This window comes from Ranitomeya variabilis, chromosome 3 (assembly GCF_051348905.1).
Source record: "Ranitomeya variabilis isolate aRanVar5 chromosome 3, aRanVar5.hap1, whole genome shotgun sequence".
Taxonomy (NCBI): Eukaryota; Metazoa; Chordata; class Amphibia; order Anura; family Dendrobatidae; genus Ranitomeya; species Ranitomeya variabilis.
This window is the reverse complement of record NC_135234.1, coordinates 588,395,288-588,416,260: the sequence shown is the minus strand read 5'-3', so window position 1 is coordinate 588,416,260 and position 20,973 is coordinate 588,395,288. Positions and strand designations below refer to the sequence as shown.

The window sequence follows — 20,973 nt, the reverse complement described above, 5'->3', positions numbered from 1 at the left end:
AACTGCCATGAGCCTATTGTTTGTTATTTTAGGCCTTTGAAGCCTTTCTGCGCTCCCTCCTTCCACTAGTCCTCCACTGACCAGACCACTGCTGCCCGTGTACCCCTGGAACCAATTTTAAAGTGCCTACAGCCAGCCCATTTTATTGTGTTAGGCCTTCGAAGCCTGTCTGCGGTCCATACTTCCACTAGTCCTCCACTGACCAGACCACTGCTGCCCGTGTACCCCTGGAACCAATTTTAAAGTGCCTACAGCCAGCCCATTTTATTGTGTTAGGCCTTCGAAGCCTGTCTGCGGTCCATACTTCCACTAGGCCTCCACTGACCAGACCACTGCTGCCCGTGTACCCCTGGAACCAATTTTAAAGTGCCTACAGCCAGCCCATTTTATTGTGTTAGGCCTTCGAAGCCTGTCTGCGGTCCATACTTCCACTAGGCCTCCACTGACCAGACCACTGCTGCCCGTGTACCCCTGGAACCAATTTTAAAGTGCCTACAGCCAGCCCATTTTATTGTGTTAGGCCTTCGAAGCCTGTCTGCGGTCCATACTTCCACTAGGCCTCCACTGACCAGACCACTGCTGCCCGTGTACCCCTGGAACCAATTTTAAAGTGCCTACAGCCAGCCCATTTTATTGTGTTAGGCCTTCGAAGCCTGTCTGCGGTCCCTCCTTCCACTAGGCCTCCACTGACCAGACCACTGCTGCCCGTGTACCCCTGGAACCAATTTTAAAGTGCCTACAGCCAGCCCATTTTATTGTGTTAGGCCTTCGAAGACTGTCTGCGGTCCATACTTTAAATACTCCTCCACTCACCACCAAGCTGCCTGCCCGTGTATCCATGTAACCGCTGTAAAACTGCCATGAGCCTATTGTTTGTTATGTTAGGCCTTTGATAGCCTGTCTGCGGTCCCTACTTTAAATACTCCTCCACTCACCACCACCAAGCTGCCTGCCCGTGTATCCATGTAACCGCTGTGAAACTGCCATGAGCCTATTGTTTTTTTATGTTAGGCCTTTGATAGCCTGTCTGCGGTCCCTACTTTAAATACTCCTCCACTCACCACCACCAAGCTGCCTGCCCGTGTATCCATGTAACCGCTGTGAAACTGCCATGAGCCTATTGTTTTTTTATGTTAGGCCTTTGATAGCCTGTCTGCGGTCCCTACTTTAAATACTCCTCCACTCACCACCACCAAGCTGCCTGCCCGTGTATCCATGTAACCGCTGTAAAACTGCCATGAGCCTATTGTTTGTTATTTTAGGCCTTTGAAGCCTTTCTGCGCTCCCTCCTTCCACTAGTCCTCCACTGACCAGACCACTGCTGCCCGTGTACCCCTGGAACCAATTTTAAAGTGCCTACAGCCAGCCCATTTTATTGTGTTAGGCCTTCGAAGCCTGTCTGCGGTCCATACTTCCACTAGTCCTCCACTGACCAGACCACTGCTGCCCGTGTACCCCTGGAACCAATTTTAAAGTGCCTACAGCCAGCCCATTTTATTGTGTTAGGCCTTCGAAGCCTGTCTGCGGTCCATACTTCCACTAGGCCTCCACTGACCAGACCACTGCTGCCCGTGTACCCCTGGAACCAATTTTAAAGTGCCTACAGCCAGCCCATTTTATTGTGTTAGGCCTTCGAAGCCTGTCTGCGGTCCATACTTTAAATACTCCTCCACTCACCACCACCAAGCTGCCTGCCCGTGTATCCATGTAACCGCTGTAAAACTGCCATGAGCCTATTGTTTGTTATGTTAGGCCTTTGATAGCCTGTCTGCGGTCCCTACTTTAAATACTCCTCCACTCACCACCACCAAGCTGCCTGCCCGTGTATCCATGTAACCGCTGTGAAACTGCCATGAGCCTATTGTTTTTTTATGTTAGGCCTTTGATAGCCTGTCTGCGGTCCCTACTTTAAATACTCCTCCACTCACCACCACCAAGCTGCCTGCCCGTGTATCCATGTAACCGCTGTAAAACTGCCATGAGCCTATTGTTTGTTATGTTAGGCCTTTGATAGCCTGTCTGCGGTCCTTACTTTAAATACTCCTCCACTCACCACCTAGCTGCCTGTGTATCCATGTAACCGATGTAAAACTGCCATGACTGCCTACTGTTTGTTATTTTAGGCCTTTGATAGCCTGTCTGCGGCCCCTACTTGCAATACTCCTCCACTGACCACAATGCTGCCTGGAGTGCCTGCCTGTGTATCCATGTAACCGATGTAAAACTGCCATGACTGCCTACTGTTTGTTATTTTAGGCCTTTGATAGCCTGTCTGCGGCCCCTACTTGCAATACTCCTCCACTGAGCACAATGCTGCCTGGAGTGCCTGCCTGTGTATCCATGTAACCGATGTAAAACTGCCATGACTGCCTACTGTTTGTTATTTTAGGCCTTTGATAGCCTGTCTGCAGCCCCTACTTGCAATACTCCTCCACTGACCACACCAATGCTGCCCGTGTACCCCTGGAACCTATTTAAAAGTTCATAGAGCCTAGTTATATATTTTATTTACTATTAATAAGGCCATGATGGACTACGCTGTACCACGCTACAAGCTAACCAGTCGACACTTCTTTTGCGAGAAAAGCCATCCCAACCCTCCACCAGCATGTAGAAGACCGCATTGTCCATGCACTCTGGCAATCTGTGAGTACAAAGGTGCACCTGACAACAGACGCATGGACCTGTAGGCATGGCCACGGAAGATTACGTGTCCATTACGGCGCAATGGGTTAATGTGGTGGATGCATGGTCCACAGGGGACAGCCTACTAAGTCTGTCTGCAGTCCCTAATTCAAATTGTCCTCCACTGTCTAAATCGGAACTTCCACCTTCTGGCTTTCGGCCTATAGTATCAGAAATTAAACTGCATTTGGCCTTCAACTTTGGTTAGGGCCTACTAACGGCTTCTGCCCCTCCCTGGTGTTGCCCTCAACTAAATAAAGCTGAGCTTCAACCTTCCGGCTCTCATTATGTGGTTTTAAAAAAAAAAATGGTGGTTAGGGCCTACTAACGGCTTCTGCCCCTCCCTGGTGTTGTCCTCAACTAAATAAAGCTGAGCTTCAACCTTCCGGCTCTCATTATGTGGTTTAAAAAAAAAAAATGGTGGTTAGGGCCTACTAACGGCTTCTGCCCCTCCCTGGTGTTGTCCTCAACTAAATAAAGCTGAGCTTCAACCTTCCGGCTCTCATTAAGTGGTTTTAAAAAAAAAATGGTGGTTAGGGCCTACTAACGGCTTCTGCCCCTCCCTGGTGTTGTCCTCAACTAAATAAAGCTGAGCTTCAACCTTCCGGCTCTCATTAAGTGGTTTTAAAAAAAAAAAAAATGGTGGTTAGGGCCTACTAACGGCTTCTGCCCCTCCCTGGTGTTGTCCTCAACTAAATAAAGCTGAGCTTCAACCTTCCGGCTCTCATTATGTGGTTTTAAAAAAAAAAATGGTGGTTAGGGCCTACTAACGGCTTCTGCCCCTCCCTGGTGTTGTCCTCAACTAAATAAAGCTGAGCTTCAACCTTCCGGCTCTCATTAAGTGGTTTTTAAAAAAAAATGGTGGTTAGGGCCTACTAACGGCTTCTGCCCCTCCCTGGTGTTGTCCTCAACTAAATAAAGCTGAGCTTCAACCTTCCGGCTCTCATTAAGTGGTTTTAAAAAAAAAAAAAATGGTGGTTAGGGCCTACTAACGGCTTCTGCCCCTCCCTGGTGTTGTCCTCAACTAAATAAAGCTGAGCTTCAACCTTCCGGCTCTCATTATGTGGTTTAAAAAAAAAAAATGGTGGTTAGGGCCTACTAACGGCTTCTGCCCCTCCCTGGTGTTGTCCTCAACTAAATAAAGCTGAGCTTCAACCTTCCGGCTCTCATTAAGTGGTTTTAAAAAAAAAATGGTGGTTAGGGCCTACTAACGGCTTCTGCCCCTCCCTGGTGTTGTCCTCAACTAAATAAAGCTGAGCTTCAACCTTCCGGCTCTCATTAAGTGGTTTTAAAAAAAAAAAAAATGGTGGTTAGGGCCTACTAACGGCTTCTGCCCCTCCCTGGTGTTGTCCTCAACTAAATAAAGCTGAGCTTCAACCTTCCGGCTCTCATTAAGTGGTTTTAAAAAAAAAATGGTGGTTAGGGCCTACTAACGGCTTCTGCCCCTCCCTGGTGTTGTCCTCAACTAAATAAAGCTGAGCTTCAACCTTCCGGCTCTCATTAAGTGGTTTTAAAAAAAAAAAAAATGGTGGTTAGGGCCTACTAACGGCTTCTGCCCCTCCCTGGTGTTGCCCTCAACTAAATAAAGCTGAGCTTCAACCTTCTGCTCCAAATTACCATTTTAAAAAATGCAATAGGCTTTTCCGGCCTACTAAAGGTGTCTGCCCCTCCCTGGTGTTGTCCTCAACTGAACAAAGCTGAGCTTCCACATTCTGGCTTTCGCCCTATACTATCAGATATTAAACTGCATTTGGCCTACTAGTGTGGTTAGGCCCTTGAAACAGTGTCTGCTGCTCTTGGGTTTGCTACTCCACTGAACAAAGCAATGCCGCCTGTTTAGTCCTGTTACCAATTTTGAACTGCATGTAGCCTACTTTATTCTTTGGCCCTATATCTGTTTCCTCCTCATCCTGCCCATTGCCCAGCCACTGCTAAATGAGTCTGCTGGTACATTGACCTAGACCACTACATTCCCCTTGTACTCTACACAGCCAGAATCTGTCCCTGCTGAAAGTAAGGTTCCCCTTCCCGCATGTTATACCACCTTACACAGGGACAAAGAGGAAGGTGCAGATGAAAGTGCAGGTTCCTTCATCAGGTGGGGGGGCATACTCGTTGGCGACGTCACTGGCACAGGGCCCCTCAGAGTACGCAAAAGTGTCGCTGCTGGTGGGAGGCGCCCCCGCCATGCAAACACACCGCCGTACTTTGAGGGGCCCTGTGCCAGTGGCAATGCGAACGAGTGGGCCCCCCCTGCTTGCTCAGGATCACAGCACTTGCAACTTTTAAATACTTACCTTTCCCTGCAACACCGCCGTGACGTAGTCCGCATTTCCTGGGCCCACGAAAAACTTGAGCCAGCCCTACTCCCCCCACAACTTTCCCCCAATTCCCTATGCCCAACTATTATTATACAGTTAATTAAGATTGGCAAGCTTCAGAAACAAGAATGGATGTTTTTGGCATTAAAATGGGCACTGTAGGTGTTTTCCTGGCCTCCACTCACTGCCGACTATGCTTCCCCATTGACTTGCATTGGGTTTCGTGTTTCGGTCGATCCCCGATTTTTAGCGATAATCGGCCGACTGCACTCGACTCGACTCTGGACAAAATCGGGTTTCCCAAAACCCTACTCGATCTTAAAAAAATGAAAGTCGCTCAACCCTAGTGGTAATAAATGGTACCACATCCAATTGGAAGAGTGTTTCAAGTGAGGTACCAGTGTTGTTGAACATTTTTTGTTGTTGAATCCACCAAAAATGTGTGAAATAGGAAGGCACCCCTGAATAAAATCTTCAAACTTTATTTCATATCAGAAAGGAATATTGTCACAACCAACACAATTAAGTCCAGCGGACAACACAACATATACCAACAATGGGATGGAATGGAGTGAAGAAGGCCCTAACAGTAGAGAACCAGGGATGGGGCACATCCTGAACTCCAACCTGTGCCTGTCCCTTAACTCCCCTAAAGCTATAAGCAGGTCCTTCTTCCCACCACTGTAATGTGCCTAGTCCCTGATTGTCACTTCACTTTTCCCTGGCTAGTGCACTAGCCAGCAAGGACGCTAGCCTCACCACTGCATATGGTAAACATCACAGGGAGAGGGACAACAAGACAAACAGAGAAAATAGGAAATAGTACTTAACAGTGTCCTTGCTGTAAAGCATCACACAGCTGAGAATAAGGCACCAAGACCATGAAATCCACAAAAACAGCAGATTATCCATTGAAACCAGAGAGTTCTTTACTCCATGCTGATCATCATAGATTTCTCTATCACCGACAGTCAGCTGATGGGTCATGTGACTTTTTAAAGGATGGTGGAAGTGGTCACCACCGACATTAGCTGACAAGCAACAAAGCAGCTGCTAGCAAGGAAACTGAAATTAATTGGCTCACGATGACCAATTGACTTTCCAGGAAACTGTTCATGTAGGAATGCTTGGACTTGACACCCATAATGTGGTGGTGCACCATCTTGCTGGAAAAACTAAGGGAATGTGCCATCTTCAGTGCATAAAGTGAGAAACACATCATCATGATGGTTATCGTGGGCCAGTTGAATGGCCACCAAGATCTCCCGATCTGACCCCCTTATAATTTTATCTTTGGGGTCATCTGAAGGAAATTGTCTATGTTGTGAAGATACGAGATATGCAGCATCTGAAACAATGGATACTAGAAGCCTGTGCTAGCATTACTTCTGCGGTGTTGCTATTAGTGTGTCAAGAGTGGGAAAAGAGGGTTGCATTGAAAATCCAACTAAATGGGCAGCACTTTCAACACATTTTATAAGTGGTTATAAACTTGTAAATAACTCATGAAAGAATAAAGTTACGTTAAAACCAAGCACACCATTGCTTTTCTTGTGAAATTCTCAATAATTTTGATGTGTCCCATAACCCTCTTCCCATTGGAAAAAATAAAGTTGGATCCAAAATGGCTGACTTCAAAATGGCTGCCATGGACACCACCCATCTTGAAAAGTTTTCCCCCTCCCATATACTAATGTGCCACAAACAGGAAATTGATATTATTATTATTATTATTATTATTTATATAGCACCATTGATTCCATGGTGCTGTACATGAGAAAGGGTTACATACAAGTTACAGATATCACTTACAGTAAACAAACTAACAATGACAGACTGATACAGAGGGGCGAGGACCCTGCCCTTGCGGGCTTACATTCTACAGGATTATGGGGAAGGAGACAATAGGTTGAGGGTTGCTGCATTTCCGGCGTAGGTGAGGCGGTAGCTTCAGTAGTGATGAGGAGGCAGTGGGGTCAGTGCAGGCTGTAGGCTTTCCTGAAGAGATGGGTTTTCAGGTTCTGTCTGAAGGATCCGAATGTGGTTGATAGTCGGACGTGTTGGGGCAAAGAATTCCAGAGGATGGGGGATATTCGTGAGAAGTCTTGGAGGCGATTGGATGAGGAGCGAATAAGTGTGGAGGAGAGAAGGAGGTCTTGGGAGGACCGGAGATTACGTGAGGGAAGATATCAGGAGATTAGTTCAGAGATATATGGAGGAGACAGGTTATGGATGGCTTTGTAGGTCAGTATTAGTAATTTGAACTGGATACACTGAGGGAATGGGAGCCAGTGAAGAGAGTTGCAGAGGGGGAAGAAGAGGAGTAGCGAGGAGAGAGATGAATTAGTCAGGCAGCAGAGGTAAGGATGGACTGGAGAGGTGCAAGGGTGTTAGGGAGGCCGCAGAAAAGGATGTTGCAGTAGTCAAGGCAGGAGATGATGAGGGCATGCACAAGCATTTTAGTAGATTGACGGTTGAGGAAAGGACGGATTCTGGAGATATTTTTGAGCTGGAGGCAACAGGAGGTGGAAAGAGCTTGGATGTGCGGTTTGAAGGACAGGGCAGAGTCGAAGGTTACTCCGACTGTTGATATCACCGAATGGTTGATATCACCAACCATTACAATTTTATTTAGGTGTATCCATATAAATGGCCCATCCTGTAGTATTTCAGAATGCAGCAGTATTTTTTTTAATATATTTAATATTTAATACTTGTGACTAGTGTTGAGCGATACCTTCCGATACTCAAAGGTATCGGTATCTGATGGTATCGGCCGATATCCAAAAAGTATCGGATATCCCCGATACCGATACCCGATACCAATGCAAGTCAATATGACACAAGTATCGGAAGGTATCCAGGATGGTTCCCAGGGTCTGAAGGAGAGGAAACTCTCCTTCAGGCCCTGGGATCCATATTCATGTAAAAAATAAAGAATTAAAATAAAAAATATGGATATACTCACCTCTCCGGCGGCCCCTGGACCTTACCGATGTAACCGGGAGCCTCCGTTCCTAAGAATGAGCGCGTGAAGGGCCTTCGATGATGTCGCGGCTTCTGATTGGTCGTGTGACCGCTCATGTGACCGCTCACGTGACCAATCACAAGCCGCGACGTCATCGCAGGTCCTTCATGTGCTCATTCTTAGGAACGGAGGCTGCCGGTTACAGCTGTAAGGTCCAGGGGCCGCCGGAGAGGTGAGTATATCCATATTTTTTACTTTAATTCTTTATTTTTTACATGAATATGGATCCGATTCCAATTTCCGATATCACTTGCAGTATCGGAATGCTCAACACTACTTGTGACAGCTTGCACCTGTTCAAACTTGTCTTATTCTGTTTAGAGATGCTGTTCAGTTTTTTGATACTTGTAGTACACTGCTTCTGACTGAGCACTCCTCCCATCAGTCAATGGCATTTTTAATTAGGTCTGGACAAATATGTATCTAGCATGTATGAATTTGGAGTGGCGATTGTGTTGTTCTCTTGGAGGTTCCTCAGTTTTCTCATACAAATCCCAAGAGCACTTGGCTGAGTGAGTGCTTTGGTGTATGGGAGACGGCCGAGATTGCTGTTTTCCAAACAATGGGTTAAAATATTGTTCAGCCAAAAGCCATCTAATAAAAATAACTAAAAATGACCTTACATTCAGCTGTACTGATGGTTAAATCAAAGTTTGTTGAAATAACAGCAACTATTTAAGCGTCTTCTTACCTTTTTAGCATTCATTTTTTTTCGTCTTCAGATACCTAATTTGCTAAAAGGCAATTATGTGTGCTCTGTAGACGTGCATAACAGAATTATGATTTTACATTTTTTTTTGGCATGCTCAATATTCAAAATAAATAATCACTTTATGCCTGAAAAACACTGCGCAAAATGTACAGTTTTACATTATGTGTAGTTGTTGTGAGTTTTTATCACCTCCACCATGTTTTGAAAGCTTAGTGGGATGGGTATGGCCTGGAGCAGGCCAACACACTCGCTTTAATTTACAAAAGAAAGTGGCATATTTATTTCAGATATGTACTCAAGGGGACATTATCTGGGTAGTCAGAAATATGCACCAAATATAATAGGAGTTCCAAATATGTTAAGTGACGTGCATTTTATTGAAATTGGTGCATCATATTCCAGTGTTTTTTTTATCACGGCTTTCATGTGAAATGCAAATTTTGATGTATGTCCCTTTTTGTCTTATTTAAACAGTGTGACTTTGTCACACTTTTACACCAGTGTTGCAATATTGATATATATTTTTTAGCAGTATTGTTAAAATAACAGCACCAATGTGCGACAACAACACAAAGTGTAAAAAAACCAATTCAACAGAAGGTGTAGGCTGTACACACAGTTCCTATCTAGTGTAAAAACAGAACCCATTTCTACCCTAACAAATCTAAATCTTCCTCTTTCACATTTTTCTGTATTCTGGATATTAAACTTTTAAAGCATTACACAAATAATTTTGAATATGATAACTACAAAACAGCTGTAAAGTTTTCTGGCCAGTGCTATAATTGACCACTGTCTGTTTTCTGAATTGTTCAATTCTATCATTTCTCAATTCAAATACAATGAGGTCAGCCTAATGATAGAGTGGGGAAGGAAAGATTTCCTTTTCACCACATACAAAGCCATTTACATGCAGCTAGTGAGACATGATTTTTTTAGGTCAGGTAACAGTGAATCTAACTTAGCAGCCATTACTGTAAAAGAAAGCAACAATGGAGACAGCTATGGTAGTAATTAGGAAGAAAGAACCGAAAAAGCCTCTAATTTTATCCCATTTTGGAGTAATTGAAGGAAATGAATAAAAAAGCAAATAAACCCTTGGTCTTGAAACACTGTAAATAAACTTTCTGCACATTAATGCAATTTTCTTGCTTATTAATTTTCTCCTTGCTCATAAATATTATTTTTAGTGCAGATTGCTAATGCTTAAGACTAGGGATGTGCAACTTTGGGGATTTTATGGACTACTGAATGTTTTCAGTGCAGTTTATCTCAGTTTTTCCTAAGCTCTATTGTTTATCAATAACTAATAAGACGAATAAACAAGTTAGTTTTATTTCTTATAAATAAAAGGGAAAAAGGATGTAGGATCTGAGTAGCATTTTTTAGTTTTTGTGTCAGTTTCTACCATCTGTGTGTCCTTCATATTTTTCATACGAGAAGCAAAAAACTAATGGAGGTTTCTCATATCAGTAAAAATGTAACAGCAAGTGGATGCAACCCAGATGGCATGTGCTGTCCTTTTTAAATCTTTTTTGAAGACCCATACATTTGTATAGGCAAATTTGATCAGCAAACTGGATACAAATAAAACATGTCTTCTATTGTTTTTGTAATGATGGTCGAAAAAAAACAAAAAACTGAATATTTGAAAAGGATTCTAGACGATAACAGATACGTGTTCTTCTCAATAAAAAAGAGATGGAACACTTTGGCAAAAATCACATGTGTGAACTGGTCCTTATGCTATAAAACAAAATAAGAATAATGAACCTTGCGCTAATAAAGCTTTTTTAAAACTTCTAAAAGAAAATAGTAGCAAAAGTTAAGAAACAAAAAAATGAATATTACTCACTTCTTTTCCTCGTTGAGCCAGCTCTATTCCTACAGCGATCCACCCTGCTGTTATAGCAGTCCTGCAGCAACCTTTCTTGTCTTTTTGTGTACCTTAGAGATTTGACCTGAATGTTCGGCTCTCCAGGATATTGCCTACAATTTAGATTGATAATAATTATAGTTTTGTTATAGATGTGATTTGACCCCATGTAATACTTGGGCAAGGTATAAAGGTATCTCTTTCCAGAAATTCTGCACGCTGACTCTGATATCTATTATCAAGATTGCAGAAAAGCTGGATTACTCTCTACACAACAGCATCTTAATGTTGAAACATGAGGAAGTCTACTGTTTTCATGAGGGCAAAGTTTTGGTAAAAGTAATTTTATTTTTCTTCCAGAGACTTATTTAATATTCAAACATGATTTCTGTAATTTTGTTGCACTAAAGATAAACACTTTAGTGTAGATGTTACCTGCAATGACTCAGAATTATAAAGGTCATCTATACTTAGAAAAAATAATTAATAACCGCAGAAGATGTGAAAAAATAAACACTAATCACCAATCATCTCCATGGGTTCCAGTGCAAAAGATCCAGTGGTTCTTAGTTTACAACTGACTGGCACCCAATGTCCTGCCTTTGCAGTTCTATGTAACTGTATGTTGCTGACATCATGGCTCTTAACACTGAGCAGTCATTCTAGTAATGAAGCTCAAGGGGGAAGATGCAACATTCAAGTATGATGAGAGTATTCCACATTGCTCTATCCAAGAGTGCATCTACAGCTGTAGCAGTCATAGGAGGTGCAGAAGGAGCTAGTACAGAAGTATTGAATTTTTTGTGGAAACATTGGGATCACATTCTGTAGTCTACCTCTACTAAGTTTGGTTTTACCTTTTGAGTAAAGGTGATGATCTCCATCATTTTTTTTACTAAAAAGAAAAAGTAGTAATGCATCTGTTAAGCTTATCAATAAGATATAGCAAATCTACCACACTCCCTAAGTGGAATATCTTATGCAGAAATGTAGATTTTAAAATGCTAATTTATTCAAATACTAATAGAAATAGAATCAATCATATACATCGGATCAAAGCAAAAGGTAGCTAATACAACGTGTACATGCGACAAAAAAATTGTGACGTTTCGACCCTCCCGGGTCTTAGTCTTAGGTCGCTTAATCCAGGTACTGTGAGTGACTCTTTAGGAGCAAGGTATCCCTGTAATCTCCAGGGGCGGTTACTGCTCTTTGGATGTGTGACCTGGTTAGTGATCCGTTTCAGAGTGGGAACCTTAATAGGTAGCTTTTGGTCTAAGCGGCATCCGCATCTTGCTAATGCAAATTCCTTTGTGGATATGAAAACCTTGTAAGGTGAATGAGCGACGCTCCTGCGTCCTGCTGTGTGCTGTCGCAGGAGCGATGCTCATTCACCTTACAAGGTTTTCATATCCACAAAGGAATTCACATTAGCAAGACGCGGATGCCGCTTAGACCACAAGCTACCTATTAAGGTTCCCACTCTGAAACGGATCACTAACCAGGTCACACATCCAAAGAGCAGTAACCGCCCCTGGAGATTACAGGGATACCTTGCTCCTAAAGAGTCACTCACAGTACCTAGATTAAGCGACCTAAGACTAAGACCCGGGAGGGTTGAAACGTCACCATTTTTGTGTCGCATGTACACGTTGTATTAGCTACCTTTTGCTTTGATCCGATGTATATGATTGATTCTATTTCTATTTGTATTTGAATAAATTAGCATTTCAAAATCTACATTTCTGCATAAGATATTCCACTTAGGGAATGCGTTAGATTTACTATATCTTGTTATTAGACCTTACGGTCTGTCGCACCAGCACCCCGACCAATCATAGAGTGCAGGCCAATATTTAGATTTAAGCTTATCAATAAGATGGTGAGACATCCATAATTTGGCTATGACAACATATAAATTTGATTTATGGCCTTGGCTCTATATCAAGCCAAGAGAAAGCAATTGGCAGTCACCAATGTAAAATGCTGCATTTTTGAACAAGAAAGCACTCATGGGTGTAAACCTTTAGGTCCACCAGATGCTGCATTCTAGTGGTTGTGTCATCAGATTTTACAGTACAAATGACAAGCACTATAACCTAAATCATTTAGACACAATGATGCTGGAGTATTTATTTTGAAAACCTAAGTCACAATTGCTATATAATCATAAAAAATAGGTAATTTCCTCAGTCTGAGTTGAGCTTTACAATGGCCATCTTTTTCAGGCAAGAAATCTTGACAAGGGATTATATAGCCTTTTTGACATGAAGTTTCGAAGTAAGTACATCAGTCTCATTACGAGGTCTTAATATCTAAGAATCATATAATGTATGGAGTTGGCATTGTAAAATTTGGTAACAGATCAACTTTAAACTATACATTATTATTCTTCTGCTGTATGTTACTGAGATTGTGCTAGAGCTCCATATACATCTGGAGTCCGGGACTACCACTATATAAGAAAAAAATGTGAAGGGATTATAATGCCAAACCACGTGTGCATCCCTGTACACAAAGACCTCACATAGGCTTATGATATATTTTATCACTTTCTGTGAAGGAAAAGCTAATTACCCAGACAAGCAGGAATTCAGAACTTACTGCTTCTAGTCTAACAGGGTTGTGTTTTGTAAAGTGCAGTATATGCAAAGTAAGAACCCCCAAAAAACGAAAACCTTTGTTTCATATTCAAACTTTTGTTGTCTTTAAGTTACAAAACAAAATAAATGTTTTTAAAAGGATAGTGAATTCAATGTTGGGTAATTTGATGAATCATAAAATAAAAGCATGATCTGTAGGATTCCACATAAAATATAACACCCTATTTCACTGGTACAATTATCTATGACTGTCAACACCAATACTCATTAGTATACCTGTTTAGATTGAAAAGCTTTTCTTTACCTGACAATGAATGCATTTCCTCCCACTTAAAGTTTTATCACATACTTTTTATAAAAAAAGGAGAATTCATTTTAATAAATAAGAAAATAACACTTTCTTTAACTCCTTTCTGCCATTGGACAGAATAGTACATCCGATGACAGAACCCCCGCTTTGATGCAGGCTGCGGGACTTGACATGTTTTGAACAGCTGACGTGCCCGCAATAGGCGTGGGCGGAATCGTGATACTCCCGCACCTATTAACTAGTTAAATGCCACTGTCAAACTCTGACAGCAGCATTTAACAAGCACTACCGGGCATCCGACACGAAGTGCGCACACCGGTGAGCCCGTCACATGATCGGGGGTCATTGGTGCATTGGCATAACAACCAGAGGTCTCCTGAAGACCTCTATGGTTGTTGATGCCAGATTGCTGTGAGCGCCACCCTGTGAACACATGGATGACTTGGTGAGTGATGGGAGAAAGTTCTGTCATCAGATGAGACAAAACTTGAGGTCTGTGGCATTAACTCAACTCGCTGTCTTTGGAGGAAGAGAAATGGTGCCTATGACACAAAAAACACAATCCCCACTGTCAAGCATGGAAATGGAAACATGATGTTTTGGGGATATTTCTCTGCTTACGGCCAATGACTACTTCACAGCATCAATGGGAGAATGGATAGAGCCATGTACCATTAAATGCGGAGTGACAACCTCCTTCCCTCTGCCAGGACATTAAAAATGGGTTGTGGCTGGGTCTTTCAGCAAGACAATGACCCAAAACATACAGCCAAGGCAATAAAGGAGTGGCTAAGAAAAAGCACATTAAGGTCATGGAGTGGCCTTAATCCCATAGAAAACTTATGGAGGGAGTTGAAGTTCCGATTTGCCAAGCGACAGCCTCAAAATCTTAATGATTAAAAGATGATCTGCAAAGAGGAGTGGACCAAAATTCCACCTGACATGTGCACAAACCTCATTATCAGCTACAAGAAACGTCTGACAACTGTGCTTGCCAACAAGGGTTTTGCCACCAAGTATTAAGTCTTGTTTGCCAGAGGGATCAAATACTTATTTCTCACTGCAAAATGCAAATAAATGTACAGAATTAATAAAATGTGATTTTCTGGATTTTATTTTTGATATTCTATCTCGCAATGTTAAAATTCACCTACCCTTAAAATTAAAGACTGTTCATGTCTTTGTCAGTGGGCAAATTTGCAAAATCAGCAATGGATCAAATACTTATTTTCACCACTGTATATGCTGAATATATTGAATATTATACATATACACCTCACCACTCAGGTATGCAATAATAATTCAATAAATAATGTATGAGCAGTCCCAAAAGATGTTATGTGGTGATCCAGGGAGAGTGGTTTAATGACAATACAATAAATTATAAGATAACAAATATCATATAAAGTATGTCAAGGCTTCACATCGGGTATACATTTTATATTTAAATGTATGTCTCTTTTTTATTTAGTTTTTTTGGTGGCAATGATAAAATCTTTCTTTTCCCCACTAAGGGTCCATACTCACAGATGCATTGTCTTTACAGCTGCTATTTTTAATATAATATATGATCCTTTGTCTGACTATTGGGGTTGATTATGTCAATCTTATGCATTAATATTTCTTATTGAGTGAGTCTACTACATCTATATTCTTCATATTATACTGTTTGTCATGAAACCACTCTTCCTGGATTGCCACATAGTATCTTTTGGGGACTGCTCATGAACTAATTATTGAACTATTATTGTATACCTGAGTGGTGGGGTGTAGATTTGTATATATTTGTATATATTATATACTGTATATTTTTTGGCACTATCATATCACCCCCTGCTTATTTTCATTGTGTCTATGTGTGGTTTGTATTTGTTTTTAATCTGTCTTAGCACTTGTATTTTAATATAGCCATGTTTTATTGCTCTATCTTGCTTGGGTGTGCACCGGTAATCTGTTCAACTGAATTCTGGAGATAAATTTTGGCAGGAATAGATTGTGGATGTCATGTTACATTTTAAGATTGCCTGACATGCCAAAATGGAAGAAATATCCTCAAGTGACATCATTTTGAAGACTACACCTCTTGAGGAATATATAGGAAAAAGTGCACCAAGAACTCTCTCAAAGAAAGGGGTACTTTATTGAATATCATACTGCAAAGTATAAAACCATTAAAAAGCAAGACAAAACCAAAATTGCAAGGTAGTGAGTCAAAGAACGTGGCACCTGTTATTAGTCGGTGACTTTGGAGCCGCATGAACTTTCTCTGGAGTAGGTGGAAACTGTACTGACCGCAAAACCTGAACTAACACCGCAACTAGAAGTAGCCGTGGGGTGTGCCTAACAAACCCTAGACACCTCGACACAGCCGGAGGACTAAATACCCCTATAGATGGAAATAGGAATACTACCTTGTCTCAGAGCAGAACCCCAAAGGATAGGCAGCCCCCCACGAATATTGACTGTGAGTAGGAGAGGAAAGACACACGTAGGCAGAAAACAGGATTCAGCAAAAGAGGCCACTCTAGCTAAATAGGGAAAGATAGGACAGAATACTAAGCGGTCAGTATTAAAACCCTTCCAAAAATATCCACAACAGATAATACAAAAAGTTCCACAATCTAACTAAAGACATGGAATGTATATCTGCCACTCCAGAGAATCCAACAAGACTGAGAAAATACTGACACAATCTAAGCTGGACAAAAAAAACACTGAATAGCACAGAATTATTAAGCACACAGCATGTGTGCCACAGAAACAAAACCAGACACTTATCTTTGCTGATTTGGCAGAAGGCAGAAGGAACCAAACCAGGACCAAAACCTCCCAACAACCATGGACAACTGGCAAGGACTAATGAATCCTGCACGCCTAAATACCCCAGTCAGAACTGCAATCAGCAGATACACCTGACCAGGACTGCAACTCAGGGACAACTGCATTACCACCTACAACCACCGGAGGGAACCCAAAAGCAGAATTCACAACAGTACCCCCCCCTTGAGGAGGGGTCACCGAACCCTCACCAGAGCCCCCAGGCCGATCAGGACAAGCCAGATGAAAAGCATGAACCAAATCAGCAGCATGGACATCAGAGGCAAAAACCCAAGAATTATCCTCCTGGCCATAGCCCTTCCATTTGACAAGATACTGAAGCCTCCGCCTCGAAAAACGAGAATCCAAAATCTTCTCAACCACATACTCCAACTCCCAATCAACCAACACAGGGGCCGGAGGATCAACAGAGGGAACAAAGGGTACCACATATTTCCGCAATAAAGATCTATGGAAGACATTATGAATAGCAAAAGAGGCCGGAAGCGCCAATCGAAAAGACACCGGATTAATAATCCCAGAAATCCTATAAGGACCAATAAACCGAGGCTTAAACTTAGGAGAAGAAACCTTCATAGGAACATGACGGGAAGACAACCAGACAAGATCCCCAACCTGAAGCCGGGAACCAACACACCGACGACGGTTAGCAAAACGTTGAGCCTCCTCCTGAGACAACACCAAATTGTCCACCACATGAGCCCAAATCTGCTGCAACCTGTCAACCACCGAATCCACACCAGGACAGTTAGAAGGCTCAACCTGCCCAGAAGAAAAACGAGGATGAAAACCAAAATTACAAAAAAAGGCGAAACCAAAGTAGCCGAACTAGCCCGACTATTAAGGGCAAACTCGGCCAATGGCAAAAAGGCCACCCAATCATCCTGATCAGCAGACACAAAGCATCTCAAATAAGTCTCCAAGGTCTGATTAGTTCGCTCGGTTTGGCCATTTGTCTGAGGATGAAATGCAGAGAGAAAAGATAAATCAATGCCCAGCCTAGCACAAAAGGCCCGCCAAAACCTAGAAACAAACTGGGAACCTCTGTCAGACACAATATTCTCCGGAATACCATGCAAACGAACCACATGCTGAAAAAACAACGAAACTAAATCTGAAGAGGAAGGCAATTTAGGCAAAGGCACCAAATGAACCATCTTAGAAAACCGGTAACAAACAACCCAGATAACCGACATCCTCTGGGAAACCGGAAGATCAGAAATAAAATCCATAGAAATATGCGTCCAGGGCCTCTCAGGGACCCGCAATGGCAAAAGCAACCCACTAGCACGGGAACAACAAGGCTTGGCCCATGCAAAAGTCCCACAGGACTGCACAAAAGAACGCACATCACGTGATAAAGAAGGCCACCAAAAGTACCTACCAACCAAGTCTCTGGTACCAAAAATACCAGGATGACCAGCCAACACAGAACAGTGAACCTCAGAAATCACTCTACTAGTCCTTCTGTCAGGAACAAACAGTTTCCCCACTGGACAACGATCAGGTCTGTCAGCCTGAAATTCCTGAAGAACCCGTCGTAAATCAGGGGAAATAGCAGAAAGAACCACCCCTTCTTTCAGAATGCGGACCGGTTCAAGGACCTCAGGAGAATCAGGCAAAAAAAACTCATAGAAAGGGCATCAGCCTTAATATTCTTGGAACCCGGAAGATACGAGACCACAAAATCAAAACGGGAAAGAAACAAGGACCATCGAGCCTGTCTAGGATTCAGCCGCTTGGCAGACTCGAGGTAAATCAAATTCTTATGATCGGTCAAGACCACAATACGGTGCTTAGCTCCCTCAAGCCAATGTCGCCTCTCCTCAAATGCCCACTTCATAGCCAACAACTCACGATTGCCGACATCATAATTGCGTTCAGCAGGTGAAAATTTACAGGAAAAGAATGCACCCGGTTTCGTCAAGGAACCAACATGATCCCTCTGGGACAAAACGGCCCCTGCGCCAATCTCAGAAGCGTCAATCTCAACCTGAAACGGAAGGGAAACATCCGGTTGGTGCAACACCGGAGCAGAAGTAAATCGACGTTTAAGCTCCTGAAAGGCAGAAACAGCCGCAGAGGACCAATTCGCCACATCAACACCTTTTTTCGTCAAATCGGTCAAGGGTTTAACCACGCTGGAAAAGTTAGCAATGAAACGGCGATAAAAATTTGCAAAACCCAAAAATTTCTGAAGGCTCTTTACGGACGTGGGTTGAATCCAATCATGAATGGCTGAACCTTAACTGGATCCATCTCAATAGATGAAGGAGAAAAAATAAAACCCAAAAAAGAAACCTTCTGCATCCCAAAGAGACACTTAGACCCCTTCACAAACAAAGCATTGTCACGAAGGATCTGAAATACCATCCTGACCTGTTCCACATGAGACTCCCAATCATCAGCAAAAATCAAAATATCTTCCAAATATACAATCAAGAATTTATCAATATAAGTCTGGAAGATATCATGCATGAAAGATTGAAAAACAGATGGAGCATTAGTGAGCCCGAACGGCATCACAAGGTATTCAAAATGGCCTTCGGGCGTATTGAACGCAGTTTTCCATTCATCACCCTGCTTAATACGAACAAGATTATACGCCCCCCGAAGGTCAATCTTCGTAAACCAACTAGCCCCCTTAATCCTAGCAAACAAATCGGAAAGAAAAGGTAAAGGGTATTGAAACTTGACCGTGATCTTATTCAAGAGGCGATAATCAATACAGGGTCTCAAGGAGCCATCCTTCATAGCAACAAAAAAAATCCCGCTCCCATCGGTGAAGAAGATGGCCAAATATGCCCTTTCTCCAAAGACTCCTTAACATAACTCCGCATAGCGGTATGTTCCGGCACAGACAGGTTGAAGAGTCGGCCCTTAGGAAACTTACAGCCTGGAATCAAATCAATAGCACAATCACAGTCCCAGTGTGGTGGAAGAGAACTGGACTTGGGCTCATCGAATACATCCTGAAAATCAGACAAAAACTCTGGAATTTCGGAAGAGGATGAAGAGGAGATGGACATTAAAGGAACATCATTATGGACCCCCAGACAACCCCAAATAGTCACAGACATAGATTTCCAGTCCATCACAGGATTATGTACCTGCAACCACGGAAAACTCAACACGATAGCATCATGTAAATCATGCAACACCAGAAATCGACAATCTTCCTGATGGGCTGGCGCCATGTTCATGGTCACCTGTGTCCAAAACTGGGGCTTATTTTTAGCCAAAGGTGTAGCATCAATCCCCCTTAAAGGAATAGGGTTCTGCAAAGGCTGCAAGGGAAAACCACAACGCCTGGCAAACTCAAAATCCATTAAGTTCAAGGCGGCGCCTGAATCCACAAACGCCATGACAAAAAATGATGACAATGAGCAGATCAAGGACACCGATAACAGAAATTTAGGTTGTACAGTACTGATAGTAAATGAACTAGCGATCCTTTTTGTCCGCTTACGGCAGACTGAAATGACATGAGAAGCGTCGCCACAATAATAACACAACCTATTCTGATGTCTGAATCCTTGTCGTTCCGTTCTAGACAAAATCCTATCACACTGCATTGGCTCAGGACTTTGCTCTAAGGACGATGCCACAGCGCGCACAGTTTGACGCTCCTGCAAGCGCCGATCAATCTCAATGGCTAGAGACATAGAATCACTTAGACCGGAAGGCGTGGGAAACCCCACCATAACATTTTTAACGGATTCAGAAAGACCCTTTCTGAAAATTGCCGCCAAAGCATCATCATTCCATTTAGTCAACACAGACCATTTTCTAAATTTCTGACAATACAATTCTGCCCCCTCTTGACCCTGAGACAGGGCCAACAAGGTTTTCTCCGCTTGATCCACAGAATTCGGTTCATCATATAATAATCCTAAAGCCTGAAAAAAGGAATCTACATTAAGCAAGGCCGGATTCCCAGATTCCAGGGAAAATGCCCAATCCTGTGGATCGCTACGCAGCAGGGAGATGACAATTTTAACCTGCTGAATGGAATCACCGGAGGATTGCGGTCTCAGAGCAAAAAACAGTTTACAATTGTTTTAAAAACCCAAAAATTTGGACCTATCACCAAAAAACAAATCAGGAGTAGGAATCTTCGGCTCTAAAGCAGGAGTCTGAACAATATAATCAGAAATATCCTGTACCCTAGCAGCAAGCTGGTCTACACGAGAAGCTAATTCCTGAACATCCATGCTGGCACAAGACTCCTCAGCCACCCATAAATAAAGAGGGAAGAGAAGACAAAACAGACTGCAGAAAAAAAAATGGTTCAACACCTTTCTTCCCTTCTTCTGAGATGCATTTAACTCATTATTGGCCAGTTGTACTGTTATGATCCGGTGATCTTGGAGCCGCATGAAAACTTTCTCTGGAGTCGGTGGAACCTGTACTGACCGCAAATCCTGAACTAACACCGCAACTAGAAGTAGCCGTGGGGTGTGCCTAACAAACCCTAGACACCTCGACACAGCCGGAGGACTAAATACCCCTATAGATGGAAATAGGAATGCTATCTTGCCTCAGAGCAGACCCCTAAAGGATAGGCAGCCCCCCACGAATAATGACTGTGAGTAGGAGA

General features: G+C 42.7%; 1 long non-coding RNA gene across 1 annotated transcript in view; it reads right to left on the bottom strand.

Moving 5' to 3' along the window:
- Positions 1–20,973, bottom strand: part of LOC143818413 (uncharacterized) — a 185,639-nt gene that overhangs the window by 72,029 nt on the left and 92,637 nt on the right. The window contains exon 2 of the long non-coding RNA XR_013224524.1: positions 10,602–10,735. This is a non-coding gene — a long non-coding RNA (uncharacterized LOC143818413). The remainder of the gene's footprint in view (positions 1–10,601; positions 10,736–20,973) is intronic.